This window comes from Colletes latitarsis, chromosome 12, assembly GCF_051014445.1.
Source record: "Colletes latitarsis isolate SP2378_abdomen chromosome 12, iyColLati1, whole genome shotgun sequence".
NCBI classification, from domain to species: domain Eukaryota; kingdom Metazoa; phylum Arthropoda; class Insecta; order Hymenoptera; family Colletidae; genus Colletes; species Colletes latitarsis.
Genome location: NC_135145.1, coordinates 27,325,613 through 27,333,639, shown reverse-complemented (window position 1 = coordinate 27,333,639; position 8,027 = coordinate 27,325,613).

Here is an 8,027-nt window from a genome sequence, read left to right as displayed (position 1 = left end):
AGTACGGAAAATATTTTTGTGCCTTTAACAGTTAATATTCTGAGTCTATGTCTATGTCAATGTCGTTCACTGTTGCTGTGTCTCACCCTGCCGCATTTTCTATCATTCGCGTTCTTCGTCGCGTAATGGAGGAGAGGGCGCGATCGACTTACCTAGTGATAACCAAGAACCTAAGGAACATTCCTAGCAAACGGCCCGTTCACCGATCGGGGTGAGTTATACGTCATTCGATTCGTCTGATTCAGTACATTATTGATATGCATTTCATTATCTGCGGAAATTCGTTATTTTTTTATAAACTTGTCGTAAAGTTACAGTAAAAAAGTAAGGTTAAGTACATTTTTTGACAGGTTCACAGGTAGAAACAAGTGACTATCGTTGCTATTTCATGTTACAAATGATAAATGATTGATCTAATTTGATAATGCTACATTGTCAAATGGGAATTTGTAGAACGTGTATGCATAAAAATCATTTTTTTACACATAGACTTTTCATGAGTCGATCAGGTCAACAGCATGTGCAACAACAATTACTCCCCCCCCCCCAATATAACCCAGACCTACTCAGACAGTACTTATAGTTAGACAATACATGCAACAACAGTAAAAAATGTTGCCACCTCCCTCTGACACTGATTACAGGTAGACAATATAATAAATTACAATTGTATGTAGTGCATTGATTTAACTTTTTTTTATTATTAAATTTCATTATCGTCTAGATCTGGTATATTTTCATTTTCTACAGAGTCGAAACAAATTTCAGAAATTTCTTTTAATATTTGATTAAATAAATCATCCTTCCCCTGCTTGTAAGATTTGTAAAATACATAATGGCTTAGATATCCGATGAAATTATCTTTTTTTGCTGAAAATAGAAAATATTTATGGTATTATATGTTACAAAAGTGTGAAATTGCAAATACTAATCGACAATATTCAGGCAAAAAATGTTTACTATGCCTCCATGTAGTTTCAATTGTGTTTGTATGAACGCCTGTTTCTGGGTCTTTAAAATGTAAACTATGGTTTACGGTGAGGTGTTTATACCCTTCTTTCTCTAAAATATTATAAGCTTTCCAACAATCTGATATAATTGTCGTCCCAGGCAACACCCATTGTTTAATTACAGAAAGAAGGGACTCTGTGTCCCTACTTTCGACAGGGACGAGGAATACTTTCCCACTTTCCCTTTCTACTCCTCCGAAAACCCACTGTCCTTCCACACGGTGACCTCTGTGATACTTTCTTCGGCCAAATTTTGATTCATCTATCTCTACTACTTTATCTGGCCCGCCAAGTATCTCACACGAATTTTGCAGCCAATCAGCCGTCACTTGTTTCATAAAGTAATTCCACTGAGAAACAGTATTTTTGTTCAATTCTAATTCTCGTATTATGTGGTACTGTTCAAAATTATGAACTAGCATGTATGTTAATTTTAATACTATCTCATAGGAAAGTTTTGTTTTTGAAAACCATGTTCCACGTTTTACAGAAATTTTTATATCACAAATTCGCTTTCTTTTGCCAGCTGGAATTGTTCTTCTACAGCGCCAATTTTCATTTACCAATTTCATTGTATTTCCACACTGTGGACAATTAATATTTTTGGCAATTAACTTTTTGTCTTGCAAAAATTTAAATAAGGTTTCTTTATTTTTACAAAATTCGTGTAATTTAAATAAGGTCCATACTTCTGGAACTACTAATTCACTCATTTTTATAGCACAGTTGAACAAAATTTGCAAAGTACACGAAACAGAAGAAAATCAGAAATGACAATTGAAACAAATGATTACTGAAACAATTTCTGCTTTTCTTCTGTTTCTTATACTATCTGCAATGTGGCAATGTTATGAAAATTGGCAGTGCAGGATAACTATTCCAGGATCTATCAATCCAACTAAACGTAAAAAGACGTAATATAAAGATATTTGCAAAGCAAAGAACATGGCTTTCTAAAAACAAACTCAGCTACATATGTTTTAAAATTAACATATAATTATGAGCAATGTCATATTATTATATAACTAAAATAAAATAAAAATACTGCACAGCAATTGGAAGGGTAGAGTAGATTGTCAAGATTGATGAATCAACATTTTGTCGTAGAAAATCTCACAGAGGCCATTTGAAAATTAATCACAGCGTCAATTTTGAAGATCCCATTACTGATGCTTACACAAATTAAATTTAAACCACTTGGAGGTATGCCACACATTTTTTTATCTTTTTTATAACATATAATACTATCGATAGTTTATATTTTCAAGAAGAGCAACTTTGTTGGATACCTGAGCCATTATGTATTTAGTAAATGTACCTAATAGTAAAATGGTGATTTATTCAATAAAATATTAGCAGAAATAACAGAAATTTCATTCAATAAATGTTTAACAAATTAGCATTTGATTACCTGGCATTTTGAGCACAGTAACGATAGTCACTTGTTTCTACCTGTGAACCTGTCAAAAAATGTACTTAACCTTACTTTTTTACTGTAACTTTACGACAAGTTTATAAAAAAATAACGAATTTCCGCAGATAATTAAATGCATATCAATAATGTACTGAATTAGTCGAATCGAATGACGTATAACTCACCCCGATCGGTGAACGGGCCGTTTGCTAGGAATATACCGAACCTAACAAGTGGAGGAGATTAGGTGGATCGTGCTGACGATTTCCCTTGTCCCTCGCATCGCATAATTTGTAGCTGCTAGTGTGTTATCTCGTACGAAAAATACGTGGTCGTTGTAAGAAAAATAAAAAACTGCCCTTTCTCGATTTCGCGAGTCTCCATTCGCCCCGTTGTTTAGCAATGGCGGCCGACGTTGAACACGCTTCCCACCATTCGTCGTTCTGTTTACGGCTAGCCAGTCAACGAGATGAGTCATCAACATTCAGATAGTCTCTTTCACAACTGATCTTCATCCTTATTTAATAATTACGTTGCTGAGTTGATACGATCGTTGTCCAGTAGTAATAGTCACAATGTGTCGAGGATGAAGACGATTCGTCGAGCATTGCCTAGACATACATGTGATACGTATATCACAAAATTCCAGACAATTGATGCATGTATACAGGGTGTTCGGCCACCCCTGGGAAAAATTTAAATGAGCGATACTAGAGGGCAAAATAAGACGAAAATCAAGAATACCAATTAGTCGATGGAGGCTTCGTTGCAAAGTTACTAACGTTTAAAGTTCCGACAGTACTGAATTTTTTTCTAGAAAATGCGCAAGATTTCGAGGGCATGTCCATTCATCAAAAATGATTGTAATTGACCCCCGCAACCGAAAATAATTTTTTCTAGAACGATTTGAAATTTTTTTTTTCCGTCAGAAAATTTCACACCTTCTCGAATTTTTTTCTAGAAAGTAGGTAGGATTTCAGGGGTATGTGTATTCATCAAAAATGATTGCAATCGACCCCCGGAACTGAAAATAATTTTTTCAGAATTAATTAAAAATTTTTTTTTTTGTCGACAAATTTAAGCACCCCCTGTCGATTTTTCTTAAAAATTCCTTTTCCATTTTTAGTAATTTTGTTTGACGCTCTACAGAAAAGTTTTCTAATACTTTTTTGTAGGTACCCATGGGCTCTACTTCAGAAAAAAGTTTCATTGAAATATATCCACAATTGTAGGAGTTATGGCTGTTTGAAAATTGGACCATTTTTATGGGGTTTTTCGTCATTTTACGAGGTCAGGGACCAACTTTTCGAATATTTTTGCGATTTGTACATATTCTCCACCAAAATACGCGTAGTTTGCTTTTTTAAACATTAAAATCGTCCAATCCGTGAAGAAGTTATGACATTTTAAAGATTTGCGTGAAATTTTGGGGAACCATTTCAGAATTTTTTTTCTCAAAAATAGTTAGGATTTCGAGGGTATGTCTAGTAACCAAAAATGATTGCAATTGATCCCTGCAATAGAAAATAATTTTTCCAGAGTGATTTGAAACATTTCAATTTCGCCAAAGAATTTAGGAACTTACTCCCCTGTCGATTTTTCTTAAAAATTCGTTTTTTATTTTTAATAATTTCGCTTGACGTCCTACAGAAAAGTTGTCTAATACTTTTTTGTAGGTACCCATGGGCTCTACTTCAGAAATAAGTTTCATTGAAATATATCCACAATTGTAGGAGTTCTGGCTGTTTGAAAATTGGACCAATTTTATGGGTTTTTTCTCATTTTGCGAGGTCAGGGACCAACTTTTCGAATATTTTTGCGATTTGTACATATTCTCCACCAAAATACGCGTAAGTTTGCTTTTTTAAACATTAAAATCGTCCAATCCGTTCAGAAGTTGTGACGTTTTAAAGATTCGCGTGATAATTCGAGCAGACATTTCTGGCCTCAGATTATATTTTCGGTAAGGAATTTTTTTCTCGAAACTGAGTACGATTTCGAGGGTATGTCTGTTGATCAAAAATGCTTACAATTGACCCCTGCAACTAAAAATTATTTTTTTAGAATTAATTAAAAATTTTTTTTTTCGTTGAAAAATTTAAGCACCTACCCCCTGCCGATTTTTCTTAAAAATTCCTTTTTTATTTTTAGTAATTTTGTTTGACGCCCTATAGAAAAATGGTCCAATACTTTTTTGTAGGTACCCATGAGCTCTACTTCAGAAAAAAGTTTCATTGAAATATATCCACAATTGTAGGAGTTCTGGCTGTTTGAAAATTGGACCATTTTTATGGGGTTTTTCTCACTTTGCGAGGTCAGGGACCAACTTTTCGAATATTTTTGCGGTTTGTACATATTCTCCGCCAAAATACGCGTAGTTTGCTTTTTTAAACATTAAATTCGTCCAATCCGTTCAGAAGTTATGACGTTTTAAAGATTCGCATGAAAGGGCAAACATTTCTTATTAGATTTTCGTTGAGGAATTTTTTTCTCGAAAATGGTTAGGATTTCGAGGGCATGTCTATCGACCAAAAACGATTGTAATGGACCCCCGTAAGTAAAAATAATTTTTTTAGAACGATTTGAAATTTTTTAATTTTGTCGAAAAATTTCACACCTACACGAATTTTTTTCTCGAAATGGGGTAGGATTTCGGGGGTATGTCTCTTGACCAAAAATGATCGTAATTGACTCCTGCAACCAAAAATAATTTTAGGACCTTTCTCGTTTGTGAAAAATTTCTGCACCTGGTCTGCCGTCTGATAATTAATATTCGATTATTCTTTACAATCCACCCATAGTCAATTCGCATATATTTACGCTTACACTACAGCTGTTTACCTATTAATACTAATTCAGTGAATAGTTTCTCAACTGACCGCCATCCATGAGAAGAGGCCGCTAAAATCACCTCCGAATTTTCAGGTCGGTATGGCAGTCAGATTCGGCCGCGAAAGTCCATAAGGTGAAAAGTCTACTCATATATCTCGTCTGTGGTGGTACCACGTTCGCCGTCCGAGGAGTTGACGCAGAAACGAAAGGCGATCGATAAGTCGGTAACCTCAGTTCCTGTAACACACCATCTCCTGACTTACCGCGCTCACGCATCTGTTCGCAGGTTGCCGCGTTTCAGGCGGAACTTTAAACGTTAATAACTTTGCAACGAATACTCCATCAACTAATTGGTATTCTTGATTTTCGTCTTATTTTGCCCTCTAGTATCGCTCATTGAAATTTTTCCCAGGGGTGGCCGAACACCCTGTATATCATATATGTATGCAAAGGTTTACAGGTGTGTGTAGAAAGAACGCTGCAGACATGTATTTTTCTTCTCCCTCTATGTAAATTAAGTCTTGTGTACATCATATTGTCTCTCACTCACTCACTCACTCACGCATACTCACTCTTTGTTTAATCTCTCGTATATATTGTACATGTACATTAGGGTGGACTGTGTTTATACTTGAGGAAAAATTTATTTAGTGTTTTTTTTCCCCCAACCCCCTGAAATTGTGGCACTAGATGAGAAAATAACCTATGCAAAATTTGAAATTGATCGAATGGGGAAACGTGGCACAAGGCAATTGAAAATTTGGTGTTTTTGTAACCCGTTTTTCTCCATTAAAGTGTATAGCTATCATACATTTTAGCATCGTCTCTTTGAATTCGTATTTTTACGCTTTATAAGAATATTTTGAATTTTTTATTTTTTATAAGTCGCGAGAGTTAAATTTGAAAAATTTATTGCGAAACAAAAATATCCTTTTTCGCATTTTATTTACTTCGTTAAATAGTGCAAGTTTTACTAAGCACATTTTCTTTTATGTTTATAAATAACGAAGATATTTGTAGTGATTTTTTTAACCGTTTTCATGTCTTTGACTTCGTTTTTTCGAATGATGTAGGTGTATATCGAGATTATAATTTATGGAAACGCGGGTAAAATAATATTCAAAGTGTTGAAAGTGCTGCTACATTTTACAAAGTTATTAACGTTTACCCCAGCAACGGAAAACAATATTTCTAGAATGATTTGAAATTTCTTTTTTTTCGTCGAAATATTTAGGCACCTAATTACATTTTCGGTAAGGAATTTTTTTCTCGAAAATGTGTAGGATTTCGGGGGTATGTATGTTCACAAAAAATGATTGTAATTGACCGTTGCAACCGAAAATAATTTTTCCAAAATGATTTGAAATTTTTTTTTTCCGTCGAAAAATTTCACTTTTTCGAATTTTTTTCTAGAAAATGGGTAGGATTTTGGGGGTATATGTGTCCACTATAAATGATTGTAATCGACCCCCGTAAGCAAAACTAATTTTTCCAGCACGATTTGAAATTTCTTTTTTTCATCGAAAAATTTAGGCATCTATCTCCCGTCGATTTTTCTTAAAAATTCGTTTTTCATTTTTAATAATTTCCTTTGACTTTCTACGGAAAAGTTGTTTAGTACTTTTTTGTAGGTATCCATGAGCTCTACTTTAGAAAAAAGTTTCATTGAAATACATTCACTATTGTAGGAGTTATGGCTGCTTGAAAATTGGACCATTTTTATGGGGTTTTTGTCATTTTACAAGGTGAAAGAACAATTTTTTCGTTATTGTTAAAATTTCTACATACTCTTCATCTAAATACGCGCTGTTTGCCGTTTGAAACATTAAAATCGTCCAATCCCTTCAGGAATTATGATATTTTAAACATTCACATGAAATTTCGGGGAACCATTTCAGGCATCAGATTTTATTTTCACTAAGGAATTTTTTTCTCGAAAGTGCGTAGGATTTCGCGGTTATGTGTAATGACCAAAAATTATTGTAATTGACCATTGCAAGCGAAAATAATTTTTCTATAACGATTTGAAATTTTTTTTTTCATCAAAAAATTTAGGCACCTACCCCCAGACGATTTTTCTTAAAAATTCGCATCTAATTTATAATAATTTTGTTTGACGCCCTACAAAAAAGTTGTCTAATACTTTTTTGTAGACACCCGTGTGATCTACTTCCATACTAAATTTCATTGAAATACTTCTATTGTAGGAGTTATGGTTGCTTGAATATTGGACCATTTTTATGGAGTTTTTTCCATTTTGTGGAGTGAAGGATCAAGTTTTCGAATATTCTTGCGATTTCCACATATTCTTCACCTAAATACGCGTTGTTTGCCGTTTGAAACATTAAAATCGTCCAATTTCTACAGGAGTTATGATATTTTAAACATTCACATGAAATTTCGGGGAACCATTTCAGGCGTCATATTATATTTTCAGTATGGAATTTTTTTCTCACAAAAAAAAAAGAATATTTCAGGGGTATGCCTATTCACCAAAAATGATTCTAATTGACCTCTGCAACTAAATATAATTTTTCCAGAATGATTTGAAATTTTTCAATTTTGACGAATTTTATATTTTCTTGAATTTTTGTTTCGAACGTGGGTAGGATTTCGGGGGTATGTGTAATAACCAAAATTGATTGTAATTGACCCCCGCAACCGAAAATAATTTTTCCAAAACGATCTCAAATTTTTGAATTTTGTCGAAAAATTTCAAATCTTCTCGAAATTTTTTCTCGAAAATGAGTAAGATTTCGACAATATGACTC